Below are 22,093 nucleotides of genomic sequence, written 5' to 3' on the forward strand. Positions count from 1 at the left end.
AGTTCTTTCCTTAATCCTCAAAAATGACCTTACATTCTCATTGGTTCTCAAACTTCAACTCCCCACCAAGCAATCTGTGGCAACAGCAACCTTAATATCTCAGAAGACTGTCTCCAGTATTCATGGTAGAGATCATAATGATGTAAAAGGGTATTAAGATTGGATGGGGGCGGCCGGGCGTGGTGGCTCACACCTGTAATCCCAGCACTTTGGGAGGCCGAGGCTGGCGGATCAGGAGGTCAGGAGATTGACACCATCCTGGCTAACATGGTGAAACCCGTCTCTACTAAAAATATTTAAAAAATTAGCCAGGCGTTGTGGAAGGCGGCTGTAGTCCCAGCTACTCGGGAGGCTGAGGCAGGAGAATGGCGTGAACCCGGGAGGTGGAGCTTGCAGTGAGCGGAGATCGCGCCACTGCACTCCAGCCTGGGCAACAGAGACGGACTCCATCTCAAAAAAAAAAAAAAAAAAAAGATTGGACAGGTAGGACTTCTGGTGAAACCTCTCCCCAGCAAAACAATTTAACTGGTGATAATTATAAAAATCAAAATACATCATTTAAAGTTTCTGGAAATTGTCCTAAGAACATAGGACAAATGGAAAAATATTCATTTAACATAATCTACCAAGTTTTATAAAAATGGCAAGTGTGTGGCATTTTAGCCATGACCCACTTCTTTAACCCTCCTCCCCACCCACTCAATTCCATGTCACAGAAACTGTACTCTGACCATGAACAGCCAAGAAGATAGGGACTTCCTCTCCCCACAGCACACAGTCTAGGGCTATGGTTTCACCCTGGGAGGGGCATGTTGCCAGTTGCATTACTGATTCTCTTCCTTCCAACCTGATGTTGCAGAAGCTCTATTCAAGGCAGGCTTGGCCCTAGAGGACAGGGCTCCTTTACCCAGTCCTACACAATTGTAGCTCACTGAGAATCATGGGGCTCTGATCACCCTTGCCCCAACTCACCCATAGGAGAAGCTCTATGTTAGAAAGGACAGGCTGAGAAGACCAGGGTCTGGCACTCCCTCCCACCTGCTTCCTCAGATGGCTCACAGAACTGGAGTATAACCCCTAGCTCTGGTGCAGTGGCACAGGGTACTGCCCAGGGGATGTGGTGACCCCAAGGATGTACAGCTCTGCAGCTCTGCCTGAAGGGGCTATTTGGAACAGAGAATGGAGAACTCCATGCCTAAGGATGTTGTTGAAAACAAGGGAAATCTTGGTGGAGAATAATTAAGAAGCCAGTAGCTCCAGGATACAAGCAAAACAGCAGAGCGTTCAGAAGTTTAATAGACAGAATCGGACAAAGAGCAGCTGGAAAAGCCCTCCTGGGATCACAGTCAACACAAGGTAGATCCTCCCATGTAGAAGGGGCTTAAACACAACCTCTGACCAAACACTGGCTTGAATAATAAGCCTTCATGACCCAGGGTGACTCCTAGGAAGCCAGGCTTAAAAATAAAATCACACTCACCCTGGGCAAACTGAAAGATATGGCATGCCCAAGACTAAGCCCTCCTGGGAGCAATCAAAGAAAGAAACTCCAAGCTACTAGTCCATGGCTGAATATGGGGGCAATAAACATAAATTCTCTGAATTATTAAGGCAGCCTGTAAGTCACACACACATCCAGAGATAAAGAGTAAAAATCTAACTGGCTAAGGGGGCTTAAGTACCACCTTTGGCCAACGAGTGGCTTATATGGACCCAGACCCAGGGACAGCCCATAGGTAGCCAGGCTAAAAGATAAAAACAAGGGGGAAAATATATAAGCATGGACGTCAGAGGTTGCACACTGTGGTAGAAACAGACATCACAGGATTAGTTCAGTCAAATCATTAAACAAATAAACAAATGACAAAACATACAACAAACACCACCAGTCCTGGGGGTTGGGAAGGAAGGGAGTCAGTGTCCAGGGCTGCTGTAAAATATTATTACAGTGTCCAGTTTCAACACAAAATTGTGAGACCTGCAAAGAAACTGCAGTTGTGAGCACACGTTTCCCAGACCTTGGTTTCAAATACCATCCTCCAATAAAAGGAAACAGGGTCTCTTGAAGAAATGACTGAAACTAGCACTTGGGCAGAAAATAGAAGATAAACCTGGAGCATCTTATAGTGCCAGAAAGTAAGGAAGTGCTAAAAGCAAACAAAACCCCTACATTGATAGGGGTTTGTCAAAGGGACACAGAAGCCAACTGAAAGAGGTCCCGGTGGCCGAAGCTGGAACAATTTGAGCAAAAAAAATGAACAAAATAGTATTAGATTATAACCCACAGTATAAAATAAATATTCATGGGTCCATACTAATCTAAAACAATGATTGAATAAATAAATAAATGGGGGAGAAGAGCCAAATCTCCTGGCAGGAGAATTTTAGATAATTTATGTAGATACTCTTCCTTTAATGAAAGAACCATAAAACCCCAATCCTTAAATACAGACTGTTCATAATGACTTTCTAATGACTTTCGTCCAAAGAGTACCACAGAAGAGAGGTAACTTAATAGTGGAGAAACCTGACAAACACTATCTCAGCCAAGTGATCAAGGTAAATATCAACAGTGACAAATCATGTTGATACTATCTACCCTTCATACGATGTGATGAAAATGACATTTGACATCTATGGTTTTCCTTTAAACCCCTGTAACACCACTCTGAGTGTGAGAAAAACATTAGGCAAATTCCAAATTCCAATAGAAGAGCATCCTATAAAATACCTGACTGGTACTCCTTGATCTTGAAACCATCAAGGTTATCAAAAATGAGAAAAATCAGAAATTGTCACAGCCAAGGGGAGCCTAAGGAGACAGGCAAACTAAATGTAACGTATCATAAATCAGATCTCGGAACAATAAAAAGACATTAAATAAAAACTAAGGAAATATGGGGTATATACTCAAAAGAACTGAAATGAGGAACTCAAACAGATATTTGCATGTCCACATTCATAGCAGCATTATTCACAATAGCCAAAATGGGGAAACAACCCATATGTCCATTGACAGATGAATGGATAAACAAAATGTGGTACATACATACAATAGAATATGATTCTGTCTTTGAAAGGAAGGGAGTTCTGACACATGCAATAATATACATGAACCTTGACAGCATGACACAAAGTGAAATAAGCCATACACAAAAAGACAAATGTTATATGATTCCACTTACATGAGGTAGCTAAGCAGTCAAATTCATAGAGACAGAAAAGACAATGGTGATTGCCAGGAGCTGAAGGAAGAGAGAATGAGGACTTAGTGTTTAATAGGTACAGTGTTTAACAGGAAGATGAAAACGTTCTGGAGATGAACGGTGGTGATGACTGCACAGCAATGTGAATGTACTAATGTCACCGAACTTTACACTTAAAAATGGATAAAATCATAAATTTTATGTTATATACATTTTGCTACATTTTTTTTCAAAAACTAAGGAAATCTGAATAAACTATGGAATTTAGTGAATAATAATGTTTCTATACTGGTTCTTTCATTGTGACAATTGTCAACACCAATGCAAAATGTTAATAATACAGGGAACTGGGGACAAGATATACATGACCCCCTGCTATCTTCTCAATTTTTCTGTAAATCCAAAAAATCCTAGAAATGAAGTCTATTTTTCAAAAGGAAACATAAAGGAGAAATAGGGGGGGAAAAAAAGACATGAACATGAAACACAGAAAATAAAAATTACAAATGACAGATGTAAATCCAACCATACTAGTGATAACATTAAGCGTGACTAGATTAAACAATCCAATCAAAAGAAAGAGATATCAGATTGGATTTTTTACACGACAAGATACAACTATATGCTGTTTATGGGAGACATATTTTAGATTGAAAGATACAAATAGGTTGAAGGTGAAAGGATGGAAAAAAGATACACAAAACAGATATACAAACAGCAACCACAAGAGAAATGGAGTGGCTATACTAATATCAGACACAATAAATACTGTGGTTATCCTGTTTGCGGCACCAGTTACCCCTTCTTCTGCAGAATGGACCGTCACTGAAAATCTGGTTCAGATGTCAAAACAGATACCAGACCTACACCAACGAGGTATAAAACGCTCCATTACTTCTGTAGCGAGGTGTTCTGAGGGCAGCAGGGCAGGCTTTCCAAGCTCATCCAAATGTGGGTTGAGTGAGTAGGGGAAAAAGACTGGCTTGGGGTTTCTGTCGTGGCCAGGCAATTGGGGCAGGATGAGAGCTCCTGCGCACCACCACAATAGAGATCCATTCACTTGGGTTAAGGAAACTCCCGGCAAGAGTATCAGCAATGTCTTCAAAGAAGCCACAAAAGTGTCCAGAAGAGAGGCCAGGCATGGTGGCTCATGCTTGTAATCCCAGCACTTTGGGAGGCTGAGGCAGGTGGATCACTTGAGGTCAGGAGTTCAAGACCAGCCTGGCCATTATGGCAAAACCCCATCTTTACTAAAAGTACAAAAATTATCCAGGTGTGGTGATGTGTGCCTGTAGTCCCAGCTACTCAGGAGGCTGAGGCAGAAGAATTGTTTGAACCCAGGAGGCAGAGGTTGCAGTGAGCCGAGATCACACCACTGCACTCCAGCCTGGGCAACAGAGCAAGACTCCATCTCAAAAAAAAAAAAAATTAAAAAAAAAAAAAGTCCAGAAGAGAAAGAGAATACATTAAAGATTTTCTAAGCCCTGCCTTGGCTTCAGTGCTTGAAGCGTCAGAAAGCCAGGTTAGCAATGTGGGAGAGGAAGAGTAGAAAGGAAGAAGAAAGCTGACCACGTCCCCTTCATTGACTGCTGGCCGCCCATCTGTAGCAGGTCTGAGCTGCCATGCACAAACTGCATGACTGACATGAATACAATTTCAATCCCTCTTTCTAGGAGCTCTCCCAGCCCAGCAGAAGGAGTGAATGTGTAATGCTTGAAGTGTGCAGAGAGCACTAAGGGAGCAATCAAGAAGATGACATTTGCACAGGCCCTTGATGAACAGACCATCTTCTGGCTGGAAGGAAGAGCACGTGCAAAGGCAAGGTAGCTGAGAAGGCAAGATGGACTTAGGAAATTACAAGACATTTCATATGCATCCTGTGTTCTTGTCCAGCTAAAAACTGTTAGGAAATGAGATATCTGCAAATATCAGATTATGTAAGACCTGGTTAAAAAAAAAAAGTCTTTACCTGCAAAGAAACAGGTAGCCATAAAAGAATAGTAAGCAGTATTAGTAAATGGCATTTGCATTTATTAAAATTTCTTTCTGGAAGAAGTATGGATGACTGGCAGGGACCAGAATGGAGACAGGGATAATAAATATGAGACTACTGTGATAGTCCAGGCAGAAGACAATGAAGGCCTGAATCAGAGCCAGCAATGATAGTAGATGGAGTGAGGGGGATAGTTTCAAAAGGCAGTGACATGTGAGGAGGAAGATGACCTAACATGTCTGAGTCAGTGACTAGATAGATGGTGATACTGTTATCCAAGCATTGCCTGAAGAAGGAAAATGAACTGGAGTGAAAAATGATGAGATCAACTTTGGACTTGCTGAATCTGAAGAGTTGGCTGTAGCTGGGTAAAGCTGTCAGGTATCATGTTGGATATTTAGGAATGGGATCAGCATAGAGATCTGGTCTGGAGGTGTCCAGAGATTTGATTCACTTGGCGTGACTGCAAGAGGGGCAGTTGAAGTCACAGGCATTGATGATCCCTGTGACAGATCCTGTCATTTGGGTTGAATTTCTTAAATTCTTAAAGATATGCCCAGCATACATGTAGACAACAAATTTAGGCTTAGAAAATTCATCAAAAATATTCAAAATACTAAAATTAAACATATTATCTTACGTTAACAGCAATACAGATAATTGCTTCATATCCATGGAAGAGATTATATTGTTTGCATCTTTAGAATAGGTCTAGTTTTGCATCTTACTCTTTTGTTCAATTAAGAAAATCTGGCCAGGCGCAGTGGCTCAAGTCTATAATCCCAGCACTTTGGGAGGCCAAGGCAGGCAGATCACCTGAGGTCAGGAGTTTGAGACCAGCCTGACCAACATGGTGAAACCCCGTCTCTACTAAAAATACAAAAATTAGCCAGGCTTGGTGCGACGTGCCTGAAAGCTGAGACAGGAGAATCACTTGAACCTGGGAGGCAGAGGTTGCAGTGAGCTGAGATAGCACCATTGTACTCCAGCCTGGACTACAGAGCAAGACTCTGTCTCAAAAAAAAAAAAAAAAAAAAAAAAAAGACAAAAGGAAAAGAGAAAGAAAATCCTGGCAGGGCATGGTAGCTCACACCTGTAATTCCAGCAGTTGGGGAGGCCAAGGTGGGCAGATCACTTGAGGCCAGGAGTTTGAGACTAGCCTGGCCAACATGGCAAAACCCCGTTTCTAAAAAAAACATAAATTAGCCAGGCATGATGGTGTACACCTGTGGTCCCAGCTACTTGGGAGGCTGAGGCACGAAAATCACTCAAACCCAGGAGGCAGAGGTTGCAGTGAGCCTAGATCGTACCACTGCACTCCAGCCTGAGCAACAGAGCAAGATCTGGTCTAAGAAAAGAAAAGAAAAGAAAAAAAAAGAAAAAAAGAAAAGAAAATCTTAACTAACTCACAATTACAGGTTGTTGGTAATAGCAGCTGATAACTGATGGCTTTTCAGATAGTTCTGTAGACTCTGAACAATCATAGGTTCAAGATAACTTTGGAGAGTTATCTTGCTGAGAGATACCATCAGTGTTCTGCCAGATGCTAGATTGACAAGCATATCACTCTCAAAAGTGGAATGTTTGAATGTTTGAACTAGAGCTAATGGGAAATAAATTCTTAAGCCTCTTTTTGGTTGCACTTACCTCTTGAAAGCATTTGTTATTATTTTCTTGTACTCTTTTGCATGTGGTTTTGAAATATGTGCAATGATATATCAAGTTATTTTTCCAACAAGCCAAGAAAATTACCTGTTGGAAAAGAGTAAAAAACTCAATAATTAAGCCAGTTGCACCACAATTTAGTCTGCTAAAGAATATCCAACTCACGCCTGTAATCCCAGCACTTTGGGAGGCCGAGGCGGGTGGATCACGAGGTCAGGAGATCGAGACCATCCTGGTTAACACGGTGAAACCCCGTCTCTATTAAGAATACAAAAAATTAGCCAGGCGTGGTGGTGGGCGCCTGTAGTCCCAGCTACTCGGGAGGCAGAGGCAGGAGAATGGCGTGAACCCAGGAGGCGGAGGTTGCAGTGAGCCGAGATTGCGCCCCTGCACACCAGCCTGGGCAACAGAGCAAGACAAAAAAAACAAAAACAAAAAAAATAACAAAACAACAAAAAAAAACAGAGTATCTGAGAGCTCATCTTTAACATTAAAATCCATGTAGGGTTTTTTTTACCCTGATGGACTTGGTTCTAGCTATTCAAGATACTGAATATATACCACTGAAGATACATAATTTGAAAAAGCTACTTGAAATCATAGAAATTATGTTTGCTGGAATTATACGACATTAAAGAAAAATGGCAAGGTTTTTTTTTATACAACTTTAGGAAGCAATTTCATAATACCTGGTAAAATTGAAGTTGCACCTACCCTTGAATTCAGCAATTCCTCTTCTAGATATAAACTCTGCAGGAACTCCTACCACATGCAGGAGGAGACATGAACTATTCATTTCAGGGGCGTTTATGACAGAAAAAAACAAAGAGCCTAAATATCCATCAACAGGAGAGTGGATGAATGAACTATAATAAATTTTCACTAAATGAACTTAAGCCTAAAAGTATCAACATGGATAAATCCCCAAAAATTCAACTATATTAGTGTATCATACCACTTATAGCATATTTTAAAACATCACAATAACCTGAATATTATCTGTACATCATATATATGCAGCAATGTTATTAAAACAGTAAATAATAAACACCCAAATGAGCAGTTATGTCTATGTTACTCAGGATAGAATAGGCTATGGAGTGTCAATAACCACATCCCAAAATCCCACTGGCTTATAAAGACATATTCCTCATCTGATGTGAGTGTGATATGAGTCAAGTGGCGCTTGTATCTGGACATTTGGGGCACATGGCCTGCAAGATGCACCACATCAGAGAAGGAGGGGGGTGACCACCCTTGCTCTGAATGCCTTGATCCAAAAGTGGTTTCAATTCATATTTCTCTGGCCAAAATTTCATACAACCCCAACTTAGATTTTTTAGCGAGCTCTAACTCTCTGGTATAGTGGTAAATTCTGAAAGAGGAGGAAAGAAAATAGGATCTGGGAGGAATTTATAGGGTCCTTTAACTGATTCTGAAATATTATAACACTTTTTAAAAGCCTGAGGGTATTTATGGCGCATAAACTCTTGGTGAAGCTACATGGAAGCCTGATGAAGCTGCAGCTGTGGATGCTCACTGCGTTGTTCTCTCTGGGTGCTTGTTTGTATTACTTAATTAATTTTTAAAAAACTGATTCCACTTCTTCCCTCATTTCAACACTTGTATGAGACCTTCTGCTTGGTATCCTGTGGACCTTTATAGGGTAAACAAATATTTTTTTTCAGTGTCTTGAAATCACAACATCTGGCTGTGGCTTTGTCATATTCACAATTTTAACTATTTCTTTCAACACAATCAAGTTAAGGAAGCATATTGTCAATCACCAGTTATTCTCTGGGAATAAAGTTATGAGTGCTTTGGTATCCAAGTATGACTTATTTTATTCAGCAAACATTGACTGTACGTCTTCAAGAGCCAGGCAATATTACAGATTCTAGGGACAAAGAAGTCTCATGTTCTCATGGAACTTATATTCATGGAGAAAGGAGACAGATGGTAAACAAGAAAGCAAAAAGTAAACAAAATAATTTCAGGGCAATAAGGTCTGAGAAAAAACAAAGCAGAGAAATGAGACGGAGAGTTCTGACTCTGATTGATTAGGGAACTGGTACCTTAGCGGCAAGAAGGAGATGGTCATGATAAAATCTGGGGAGAGAGTATTCCAGGCAGAAGGATCTTCTAGTTCCTTGCTGAACCCACTGCTAGTGCTCCCCCAGTATCCATCCTAACATTGCATCTCACAGTATGACTCCTGAAATAATTGTTAATTAAACAAAATCCTCTCTCCTAGTAGCATGGAGTTTTAGGAAAATATAACCTAAAGACATCAAGCACTTCACCCTTTCATGTATATGCCACAATACAGCCCGTTGATGTGCACAGGAAAAAAATACCTGCTAGTCTTCACACGTGTGATTAAGATTTCTCTTCCATTTTGTGTGTCATTGATCTTACATGTCTTCAATGTGTGAATGGATAAAAAGAATTTTGCTGATGTCCTGTTCCCCTTTATTTCCAGGCATAATGCTTTAATCAACTTTGTTCTTTGGCTTCTTGACAAAAGTGTGATCTGTAACATTTTTCCCACAAAAAAGGAAACGTAAAATATGCTATTCTCTTCTCTACCTTTTAGACAAAATTACTCACTTATGTACCAGGAATTCTTATTTTGCAGTTGTTCTGGAAAAACTCAAATGGCTTAACAGAGAGGATGTTGGGCTTTAAGGGGACAGGTACAAGAGTAATATTAATACTACTAAAAATAATTACTAATTATAATGTTTATTATACATTTACTATGTGCTTAGTATTGCACTAAATGCTTATGTGATTTAATTTAAACTTATTTAAATTTCATAACAACACTATGGGGTAGGCAGTATGATTAAAATTTTGCAAATGGGGAAACTGACGCTTAGAAAGTTTAAATAATTTATCTGTGGCCACATGGTTCTAGAAGCAAAAGGTGAACTCAAGCAATCTAACTCTGTATCTGCACTGCAAAAATCTAACAATAACCATGACTACACCATGCTGCTTAGATGAGGGTGGGAGATGTGGAATTAAGGAGAAAGTCAAAGTTGCTGAAGGAAAACCAGGCAACAGAAGCAAGCAAAGGAGAACGTCAAGAAGCGCAATTTTAAGAAGTTGTTGATAGTGCAGCCGACCCCTGAGAGTAAGCACCTTCTTAATTCTTTCATCTCGCACCCTAGGCATCTCTCTGGCCTTGAGCTAGCCCTGGCTCTGGGGAAGTAGAGGAATAACAGAAGATGAAAACAGGCAGAAGGGGAGGATCATGTAGGACCCTGTGCGTTATAGTCAGAACTTTAGCTTTTACTCTGAGATGGGAAGTTATTGGAGGGTGTTAGGAGAGGAAATAGCATTATCTAATTTAAGCCCTCAACTTTGGTTGTGGGTTGATAACAGGGTGGAGGAGGGTGAGGGCAGAAGCAGTGAGACAAGTTAAGAAACCATTGCAGTAATTCAGGCAAGAATGATAGTAACTTGGACCAGGTGGCAGTGGGATGGTGAGAAGTAGTTAAACTCCAGACAGATTTTCAAAGTAAAGCTGACACAATTTGCTGTGGGACCAGATGTGGGAAGTGAGAGAAAGGGAGGAGTCAAAGATGACTTAAGTATTTACCTTAAAGTCAAGCCATCTGAAGCCTAACAAAAGGCTGTTGAACTTAGAGTTTACAAGATGCTGGATGGCCTTGGTGAGAGCATTTCCTGGGGAGTGGTAGGGGTGGAAGATGGGACTAAATTGAGTAATAAATGAAAGATAAGGGAGTAGAAGTAATAAGTATAAACTATGCTGTGTGTACTTGGAGAGGAGACTTGATAGTAGCTAGGATACCCTAGGTTAAGGAAAATGCATATAAATATTTTTAAGATGGGAGAGAATTAAGTATGTTTATATGCTGAGAACAAGAAAGCAATAGAGAAAGAGTGATTGAAAACACTGAATACAAAGAGCAAACCTCCTGAAGAGATGGGAGTGGGAGTGATGTAGCCCAAAGCACAGGTGGAGGGGCCAGATCTGGACACAGGAGGATTTTGAAGGGAAAAAAGGAAGAAAGGAGGGGTATGGCTGTCAGTGTTTCTGGGGTGGGAAGGGAGAAATTGAGGGAGTTCCTCCCTGACAGGCTATACTTCTTTCTGTGAATTAGAAAGTAATATCATGAGCCAAATGTAAGGTTGTTCAGAGTGAGAATGGTGAAAATTTTTAACATTCTCTTGGAATAAAGAAGCACAGGATATGGGCTGCCATGAGGACCTTGCAAAAGCTGGAGATTGTAAATATGTAGCTGAATCAATTCACATGATTGTTAAGAAACTGACTTACATAGCAGGAAACTGCTTATACAATATACCTCAATCCAATAACACAGTGGGTCTCATCTCTGTTTCTTATGAATTGATAAAACATGATCTACAGGGCCAAAGCCACAGTTTCAACTATTTAAGAAGAATGGTGCCCACACTTTTCCATTTAAGTTATGTATAGTGCAAAACTACATCAAAGCCTAGTGCTAAAATAGGTTTAGGCCAAATTCAGATTTATTTCACTAAAGAGCTCCAAATCCTTTGCTTCTTTCACACACTGTTTTGAAGAATATATCTGTTTGTTTTCAGTCTTGTCCATTTCAACATCCAGTTTCTCCAGTAGTAAGAGATATCAAACAATCACGAAAATTTTTCATCTCACTTTATTTTATTTTATATTTTGTAAAGGCCTGTATCACTTGGTATTTACCTGAAACTTAAATCTTAAAATTAGACTATTTTATTATTGAAACTTTTCCAGTATGCTTTTAAGATTTCTGCAGTCTCTCCATTTGAGAAAGAGATAATTAAATATAGTAGAAAACTGCCTTATCATTGCAGTAGTTGTATAATTTATTTTTTTCCATTGGGCAATGTGCTTAGCAACTTGCACATTAAGCCTTCTATTAAGATTATATTAATATCATAAATATGCAAAAAGGAAACCACTCTGAAAGTTCAAAATAATAACAATAACCTTTCCCTCAAGTAAAACCTTTTATCTTGAGATCTCTATGTACTTTCCCAACAAGCCTGAGTATCCTTGCCCAGCCACTTTTGCAAGGAGACAGTTAAAATGCCGCCTTCACTTTATTCACTGACTCCAAATGCTAGTTAGGATCACCGGAAAGCAAAGCAGATGCCTAATGTAATCATGATTTTAATTCTTAACATTTCCTACAGCAGCATTTATAACCTTTAAGAAAACAGGACCTCTAGTCTGTAAAAAGCCCCAAGTGGATGTCTCTTTCTTCTTTGCTTTATTCTTTAGCCATGGCAAGGAAGGGGCAGAAGGTTGTAATTCTGGCAAACTCCCACACACGCAACATGGACTCATATCTCTCACAAAGGACACACATGCACACTGATGCAATCACATCTAGAAATGAATCAGGGCCCTTGAGACAGGAGCTCGTGACTAATGCTCTCTGAGGAGCCCAGAGGCAGCTTGGCAAACCAACTATATCGGGGCCCGCACAGAACAAAGCACAGGTGAGCAATGAGCTATAGCACAGGCAGAGGGAGGGGCTGATCCATGTGGTTCCAGGGCTTGAAACACATCATCTGAAGGTAACTCCCATGTAATTATAGAGCGCCAAAAAGGGAAACTGAGCTTTGGCCTGGGTCATGCGTGCAAACGCACTGTAGGATCTATGGTGACTTCCTTTACTTTTCTTGGCCTCAGTTTCCTCATCTCGAAAAATGAGGAATTGTATCACAACAGAAAGACTCCTTTCTCCTTCCACACCCTATGAAATACTCAAAGGCATTGCTTCCTGTTCCCTCAACAGACATAAAGAATGTCATAAAAAGAAGTGGCGGGAATTGTTCTCCTAAAAAATATTTTACATACTCAAAAATGACTGACAAGTTCTCCAGGTTGTTTCAGCACTATTTGTTCTGTTTGAAACACTAAACAAGCAGGAATGGTAGAGAAAAAAAAAGTGTTTCTCTCTTTATCCTAAAGTATAGTCATGCACTGCATAATGCTGTTTAGTCAATGATAGACCACATGTGATTATAACACCATGTTTTACTGTACCTTCTCTGTGTTTAGATACACAAATACTTACCATTGTGTTACAATTGCCTACAATGTTCAGTACAGTAACATACTGCACAGGTTTGTAACCAGCCCAGGAGCAATTGGCTAGATGACACAGCCTAGGTGTGTTGTAGGCTATATCACGTAGGTTTGTGTAAGTGCATTCTAATGTTCGCACAACGATGAAATCACCTAATGATGCATTTCTCAGAACGTATTCCCATCATTAGGTGATGTATGACTATAATGTCCATGGAAGACATTTTACCAACACATGTACACTTCTGTGGGTATTTCTCTGACAATGTCTAGTCTCCTAGAAGTGCCTAACGTGGAGTGTGGAGTATCTCTCACCGCAATGCATAATTCTGCCTAGTCACCACTTTCTCTAAAACATTTATCCTCTAAAGCATCTTTTTCCTGGAATCACATCCCAGGGAGTAATTTATTAAAGAAATAACCAAAATCCATAAATTTGTCAGCCTTGTTTCTCTCCTGAAGGAGAGGTAAAAAAGAAAGATAACCTTCCCCAGCTTGGGTCAGCCGGACTTAAATTGAAGGGGTCGTTAAAGCAAATATATGAATGTTTGGGGAAAGGGAGGCAAGGAAGGACCCTTGAGAGAGACGAGTGACTGCTCAGTCTCAAGCAGTGTCTATTACACACAAATATCCCAAGATTTCCCCTTTGCCTTTGACAAACTGGGAGGAGGGGCAGGTTGTCCCAAAAATTGATGTGACTGGAAACCAAATTTTTTCTACTGTGGAGGGTGTCTGCAGTCTTAATTACTCCCTTCAAATGGAAGAACAAAGCTCCCATGGAGGAACTGAAGAGAGCTGAGCTGAACTGAGCTGTAGGTTGATCATATTTCAAGGTTTGCTTGTGATCAATACTACTTTGGTCACCCCCAGACTGTTACTGCAGAAGCCTCCTTACCAGTATCAGGATCCTACTTTGCTCTGCAGCCACTTCCTGGAGTTCTTCGAAAACTCTAAAAGAAAACAAAACCCAAACACATCACATCAGAAAGATGAGGCATTAAGAAACTTTATAAGCTTAAGAGGAAGTAGATGCTTGTGTAGGGGAGTTTTTAGATTAGGGAGAAAGAGACAGACATAGGAAGAGAGAAAGTCAGTTCTATTTCCAGAGAAAATAAGAAGTTGTTTTGTTGAAGATTAAACCTATTATCAGGGCCGAACCAGATCCACCAATAAAGCAGTACTCTTTATTGCTCCTCAAGTGTTTGGCATAGGTATTTTCCACTTGCAGCTAGCATCTTAACTGTATATCTAAAAGTGACATTTGCAAAACCAAACAGGTGAGGGGCCATATTGGCTCTGGAAAAGAATTCACATCCCTAATACACAGAAAATATGATTTTTAAAAATCCACTTTTTTTTCATAGAACCATTCAGGAGCACAGCAGTGATAGAAAGTGAATATTCCTAGACTCTACCATAAAAAAAAACTAGTCAAAATGTATCATACAGTGTTGTTGAAAGAAATTGCACATACATGTAGAAAACAACTTTACATTGAAAAAAATCTTTACTGTTCATGGATTAGGTTTTACCTAAAGCCCTATTACTTGCAATTGTGCTCATCCCACAGATGTTTACTCATAATCTATCTTGCTCTTTATAAATCAAGTCAACAACTATTATATGTCTTTTATGGACTCAAAATTTCAAGAACTCTGTGAGAGGCATACAAACAACATATATATAATGCACAGCTATCCATGACATGGATTTCAACTGTATCCCCCAATAACCCAGGTTCTTCAGGTCATAAATGGATGGGCTTTATCTTCTAACAATCCACACGATCTGTAGCAGATTTTCCAGATGGTAAGCAATGGAATGACCAGCTGTCCAGGTTTTCCCAAGACTGAGGGAGTTTCTTGGTTGTGAGCGTTTCAGTACTAAAACCAAGATCTCAGGCAAACCTGGATAAGTTGGTCATCCTAGAGAGTTGAGGGAGAAATGACATCATTCAATTATATCAGTGTAGTAATCACATACTTGTCCTCTGCTTCTTTCTTGTCTTTCTTTCCTTCCCTTCCTATCCCATCTTACTCTCTTAGGATAGCTCTATGGCACAGTGACTAAGAACCAGATTGTGGTTTCCAAATAGATATGGGTCTAAATTCCAGCTTTGCCATGACTTTTTAAAAATCTTGTACAATTGACTTAACTTCTCCAGTCCTGCTTCCTTACTAGTGACACATGAGAAAATGCATATGAAGTACATACCATCATGCCTGACACATACATCATGCTTTATACATGTTAGTCACTATTGTCTCTGGATCGTGCCCTTATGGATACTTCCAGCTTCCAGGGTTCTGGTTCTAATGAGACCAATATCAGGGCATGCTATAGATCAACAGGAATTAAACCTTCCCACCGCAGTGCATTTGCAGAGCCATATGCAAATCAATCCTTTGACGTTTCATTAATGAGAAGGCAAAAAGTAGGTACAACTGAAAGCAAGAAGTAGGTATGACTGCAGCAACACCCTGATTACCCAGAATTTTTCCAACTTTTCTCATCCAATCTCTTCAAGCAACCCCCTTGCATTATTGTTCCCATATGCTTGACACCCAAGCACATAGAGACATACGCATCACATAAACACACAGAGGCACACACATACACACAGAGGTTTTTATACGGCTGAGCTGGGAGAAGCCAAGTAAAACACTTTTTCTTTTGTTTCTAGACTATTTAGCAAATACGAGGAAAATGACATGGCACTGAAGAGGGGACTTAGAGAGACAGGGCCAGCGGGTGGAGGAGGAGAGGACGTGCTGGGAAAAGAATGCAGAAAGGAGATCTTTTTTGGCCACAGAGTTTTTGCTAAAAGCAGCTAGGAAGCCCCACAGCTCCAGTGTGCGTGAACTCCTGGTAATTTCCTTGGGGAATCCCGCCTCAGAGAACCTCTACCGCGAGAATTAGGAGGAAGCTGAGCTAGGTGAGTTTCCAAATGGAGGGGGTGGGTGAGTGACTAAAGGCCTGAAGACCGGCCCAGACGAGTTTCCCAGTGGGTGTCCCCTGGCTGCTCTGACAGCCACAATAGGAACTCAGTCCAGAAGAGGGGAATGCCTAGGCCAGGGACGATTCCTAGTGTTTTCCTTTGTCTCTCAGCTTCCTGTGTTTGAAATGAAGGCATCCGAGGCTCTCTGTGGCCACTCTTGTCTGGGATTCTTTCCTCAAGAGGTGTTCTTGAATTTGTGAGAACTGCCAGGAAATGGCGTGAGTCATGTCTTCTTAGCAGACAATATTCAGCTTTAGAAATTCCCAGAGATATGACTTGTTTATAGGAAAGGAAACAGGGCTATTCTGAGCTGCCAGGGGAAGAGGAAAGCGCTGCTCATTTTTTAAAATACCGTGTTGAAAGGTCATACACGCGGCCAGAGTGCCAGCAAGAGCCCGGTATAGACACTGATGTTAGCAGTTCATTTGCCTACATTTCAGGCGATATTTTTGAGCGTGGCATTTTAAAATGCAAGTTCCATGGCATTGAAATTCCACTCCCAGTCTTAAGCCCAAAGGCATGAGCAGGCTCCAAGGGGGAGTCAGTGGGTTGGAGGGGTGCGGCTGGGGTGTTAGGCCTGGCTGAGGGGACGGGAGGTGCATATACAAAGACACCACCTTTCTCTACTTTCTAATTTCACATTTCTTGAGCAGCCAGCTGATTTTTGTTCCCATATTCCATGCTCCTTCCTCTACTGTCTTTTCTTCATAGTGTTGACAACTGCCATGTCCATTGTCCTTACCTTAAAGGATTGTTCAAAGCGGCCAACTTTGGAAAATGTGTCCAAGGAGAGAAACTCGGGGGGATTCCTACTCCCGCAACCCTCGCTTCTGGCATTGGACCACCTTCTTGTGCAAAAAGTTTGGTCCTGAAATGTTTGAACTCGTAAAGTCACCGTTTACACATCTGTCACTGTTAGCAGAGCCAGTCAGCTGACCACAGAGATTGATTTCCAAGGAGAAAATAATCCACTGAGTATTCACTGATACAACAATAATTAGCCAATGTGATAATTTCATAGATACCACATCTGATAAAATCAACACCTTTTCCTAATTATAGAGTAAACATTTCAATAGGAATAGAAGGATGCTCCTTCAATGTGATAAAGATGCTCTTGGCTTAAAGTAAATAAAGATTATAATTAATTGGTAAACATTCAAAATCAGAAACAAACACAAAGAATGTCCTTTAGTATGATTATCACTGTTTCTGGTTTTTGTTTGTTTTTCGGGGTTTTTTTGAGACAGAGTCTCGCTGCGTCGCCCTGGCTGGAGTGCAGTGGCACAATCTCGGCTCACTGAAACCTCTGTCTTCCAGGCTCAAACGATTCTCATGCCTCAGCCTCCCGAGTAGCTGGGACTATCAGCTGGCATCATTATCACTTTAGATTCTCTGGTTAATGCAGTAGGTTATAAACACAAAAGGAATAAATTTTTGTGAACTAAGGTACTAAAGTACATGAAAATCACACAAGTATAAATCTGAAAAAGTCAAAAGAATTAACTAAAAGCTTTCTTTATTTTAAAAAAGAGTCATAAAGTGGCTTGGAATAAGATAAATACCTAAAAAGCAACAGTATTTCTATATACTGGCAGTAAACAGATAGATAATATAAAGCAAAAGAAAAGCTATTCAAATAGCAACAAATATAAAATATTTATAAACTCAATAAGAAATGTATTAAAAGTTTTAAAACCTTGATTGGGGGATATATTTTTAATAATTAAGAGGAAGAGTTATATTTTTATTAGATGGAAAAATTCAACATAAAGATGCCAAGGCTCCTCAAACTTACTGAAATAATTCTGTCTAGAGATCCAGCGGGGCGTTTCTTGAAGGTCATTAGAATGAACATTGACGAATTGCTAAGCTTAGTGTTTATCTTATTAAAAACATTCAAAATAAACAGGAAAACTAGCAAAATGCAAATGTTCTTAGGGATCAGCCTCGTCAGATATCAGAACCTATTGTAAAAACTGAAACTGTGTTTGATGTAAATATAAAAATATAAAGAAAAAGAAAATAATGAAATCCCCTGAAACAGACCCTGTTATATACATATGTGTCACATTTTATAGATGGCCTCATAGTTCACAAAGTTTTCCACTTGCATTATCTTTTATGCTTCAGAATCATGCTAGGAATCAAGTCGTATTATTACCCTCAGTCTTAGTTCTGAAGAAACTGACACTCAGAAGGGGCTTGACCAACATAATAAAACTAAGATAAACCCAGACTTGAACCTAGATTTTCTGACTTCTCTTACCAGGCCTCTTTTCACAACATCAATCTCACAATACATTGGAGAATATACTTTTTTTAACCATACTGAAATTAGGGGAAAAAATGTTTCGACCTGCCCTTACACCATGTACTCCTGCTAACAATAAACAAACAAAATCCTGTAGTTGTTTGATGAAACATAGAGATATGACACTGAACTAGGGTCTGTGTCTGTGGTTGTCCCTCACTGAGTCCACTCACAAAGTACGAAGCTACAATGCTTCCTATTCACCTCCTCCCACCCCCACCCCCACCCTATCACCCCCATCCACCCCAGATGAATTACTTATTGTCACTAAGACGTAGCAGTGCCCAAAGTGAAATTGAAACTCTCCAGCAAATTACTGTTAAAAGAAAGTATAGTCAGTCTGTTTCTGGGGAAGGGTTGGATAATTAGAGAGCAACTAATTAGGAGCATACAGTCAAGAGTAAGGACAAACAGAAAGAAGAAAAGGAGTAAGCAACTCATACATAGTGCAGACCCACTATGTGGGACAACCACTCATCTCTGACATTGTAGCAAAAAAGCAGCTGTCAACAATAAACATAAATGCTAGCCTTAGCTGAATGGGCACAGCTGTGTTCCAATAAAACTTTATTTCCATAACAGGCAGCAGGCAGACTATACATTGACGACTCCTGTACTAGCAATTTAAGATAGTTTTTCCATTCAATTATCCTAAAAAAAAAAAACCCGTTAGATAAGAAATCAGAGGTTACTCAACATGACCACCTGACATTAAGATGGATACAAGTATTTGCCTCAGTAAGTGGCAGAGCTGAAATCTGAACTCAGGTCTTGTGACTCCCAAGCTGGGAAGCTGGAAAGTGTGTAGTCTTCTGATAGGGCAGCCTCCTGTGACTCAGAGGTTTAACTGGATTTTATGGGTGTGAAGTCTCAGCAGGTAGAAGAGGCCTGAACAGGCTGCATCTAATGAACTAGACATGTGTTGCACTGAACCGGGCTGGGAGTACGTGGGTGATCTCTGTTGCAATCATTTAACAAAGTAGGGAGGTATAGACATGCCCATTCACCTCAGACACACCCCTCGCCTCCGAGACATCAAATCCGCTCCCCCTAACACAGAGCAGGGTGCAGCTGTGGTCAGAAGTGAGTGGGAGAAGGAGGGTAGGCAGATGAGTGGCTGTTTATGGAAACCAGGAAATCCCAAAAAATAAAGTCATCTAGAGCAATTCGGGCAACTTCTTTGAGTCCAAGCTTTCCTTTCTGTGGAATAGAAATGTCTGTCTTCTTTCTTTTCTTTTTTCTTAGCAAGATGTCAGAATAATACAATAGGAAAAAAAAACACAACTCTGTGTAAAGTTCATTGGGCACCTCAGGGATACATGTCATCTGATGACATAGTCTCATTGTCACCTGACGCCCCATGACTTCAGCTGGCTCCAGAGTCTGCATGTAGCTTTCTGTGGGGAACTCTGCCATCTTTACATTTAACACATCTCTGCTGACAGACCAGCACTATTGAGCTGGTGCTTTGACAACCACGTCGACAAGAGACCAGGAGAGATGCCATGTAAAGGTGAAAGGACAGTGACTAAGGGAAGCAAATGAGCTTTTAAACGAGCCTGACACCATCCAGCTAGTTTTCATACTCCCTCCTGTGAAAAATCTTGACATATTGGTACATTGCTATGAGTTATTTCTTTATATCGGTGTATAGTGGCCTAATATTATTTGCTCTTGCAGAGTGTTATCTAGGACTACAAACTTATTTTATTTTAAGCTCAATGACATTTCATCAACAGTTAACACAGCGTGAGTAGCTAAAAGTCACTTCAGGACAGTACATGAGGCCTCTCAGATGTTGTTGCTTTATTGCTTGACTGGATAGTTCTCTGACTTTCTCTACTTTTGATGGTTTCTGTTTTTACCCAGCTTTGTCTGTTTTGAGCTGTATTTTTTCAGTCCATTATTACATATTATATTATTTATTTCACCACAAGATTTATTTATTATCTGCAGTAATGAAAACTAATTTGTTTCATTTGCCCATGTTAGCTATGCCTAAAAGGGAAAACAATTCTCTCTTGGTCATACATAGAGGGGTAGAATGGAAAGGAGATGGGGACAGTCACTGAGGAGTCTCTAAGAGGATTCCATCCTGGAGAACCCCTGCTCTGGGCTTGGAGAACTGGGCTCAAACAAGGCAGGGTTCATGTCAAACCCCTGGCAAATTCTCTTAATTTGGGACTGAGTCTCTCATGGTGCCTAGACTTTGGTAATGCTTTCTGGAAACTCAGAAACTGTTGGTCCTAATCTCAATTCAGCTATTGACATTCTGGTCTTTTCTATTTAAAGCCACAAAATTGACTGTTTATTTTCTAGTCATAGTTTAATTTTGTTTTGTTTTAAGCTCTCTTAGTTGATTTCTGCCCAATCAATAAGATCAGCCACACATTTAATCTGATTCTGTCATTGAGACAGCTGAACACCCTGGCAATTCTACAGCCTACTCTGGGTAAGTTCAGTCCATATAAACTCAGCCCATTTCCAACACCTCTGTGACAGCTTTCTCATCTGTAATATGAGAAAGCACTCACCTAGTTCACAGAATTGTTGGAAGAATTATATAATAAACAAGACTGTACTATATTTTTTAACTGACAACATACATTTTCTTAATAAAAAATAACATTCTTAATAAAACAATAATAATATATGTCTCCAAGAAGACGAACACTAGATTTCTCGGGTGTTCTGTGTGTTGCAGCACTTTGCTGGTGTTGACATGAATTTGCCAATCAGAACAGTTATACTCATTAATAAGAATAAACATTGACTTTTGCAGTTCTGTACTGATTATAATTTAGCCCTCTTTTAAAAAAACTATGAAAGTATTACATATAGAAAAGGGCATAAATGTTACGTGTGATGAAGTTTCATAAAATGAACACACCTGTGAAACCAACACTCAGATGAAGAAACAGAACCCCTACAGCGTCCCAGAACCAGCCCCATGTGCCCCATTCCAGGCATTCTTCCTCTAAAGAAAACTCCTTTCCTAACTTCTAACAATATAGATTAGTTCTACCAGTTTTCATAATTTTTTATACATGGAATTAAAAAATTATGTAGTATTAGTACAGATCTTTCTAAGCTTATTTAAGCTTAGTTCATAAAGAAGATATGGGTTCTAAAGCAGTCTTTCTTTTCTAGGCTGACTTGAGGAAAGAGAGCTGGAGGAGAGGGGTGAGTAGAGGAACCCTATAATTTGTCATCCAAACTGGGACACCTTTGAGAGTGAAAGAAGGTGCTATTCATAATAACAGTGGACAAAAGGTATAAGCAGTGACTGTCCCCAGCAAACCAGGACATGTGGTCACCCTGGTGAGAGGGGATGGTAGAAGGTAGCAGGGACACACTGGCAGGAAAAATCTGCCTTTGGGGCCCTAAAATAGAATCCATTCCAGTTGCCCAATATGGATTCAGGACTGGGGGCTGGTAGCACACTTCCCAAAAAGTGTTGTCATTGGTAGAAAACTCAGGTCAATAAATACTTACTGGATCCCTGCTATGCGCAAGGCACTGCAATGGCACCAAGATGGTTTGAACACTGTCCCTGCCCAAAGTAGCTCACAGTCTGATAGTGGCAATGAGCCAAGTTCACAAATAGGTGAACTGTAAGGTGGCTGCCAATGGAAACGTGTGAAGTATTATGTGGATTCCAAATACAGTGTTATTTGGATTACAAGGAACAGGAGATCGTGCCCACTGGGAGACATGGAAAAAGCAAGCACCGTGGGGTAGGTAGCATTCAGCATGGTCTAGAATCTTACTTCAGTGGTCCTCAACTATGCACATTAGAATTAGCTTTTCTAACACCCAATAC

The 22,093-nt window shown here is 40.3% G+C and overlaps 1 protein-coding gene across 4 annotated transcripts in view; it reads right to left on the reverse strand.

Annotated features, from left to right (window-relative positions):
* The window catches only part of KLF7 (KLF transcription factor 7), a 459,558-nt gene that overhangs the window by 243,831 nt on the left and 193,634 nt on the right, over positions 1-22,093 (reverse strand). For all 4 annotated transcript variants that reach the window (XM_063695139.1, XM_063695140.1, XM_063695135.1 and 1 more), the window contains exon 4: positions 13,854-13,908. The gene's annotated coding sequence lies outside the window, so the exon portion shown is untranslated. The remainder of the gene's footprint in view (positions 1-13,853; positions 13,909-22,093) is intronic.

Source organism: Gorilla gorilla, chromosome 11 (genome assembly GCF_029281585.2).
Source record: "Gorilla gorilla gorilla isolate KB3781 chromosome 11, NHGRI_mGorGor1-v2.1_pri, whole genome shotgun sequence".
Classification (NCBI taxonomy): Eukaryota; Metazoa; Chordata; class Mammalia; order Primates; family Hominidae; genus Gorilla; species Gorilla gorilla.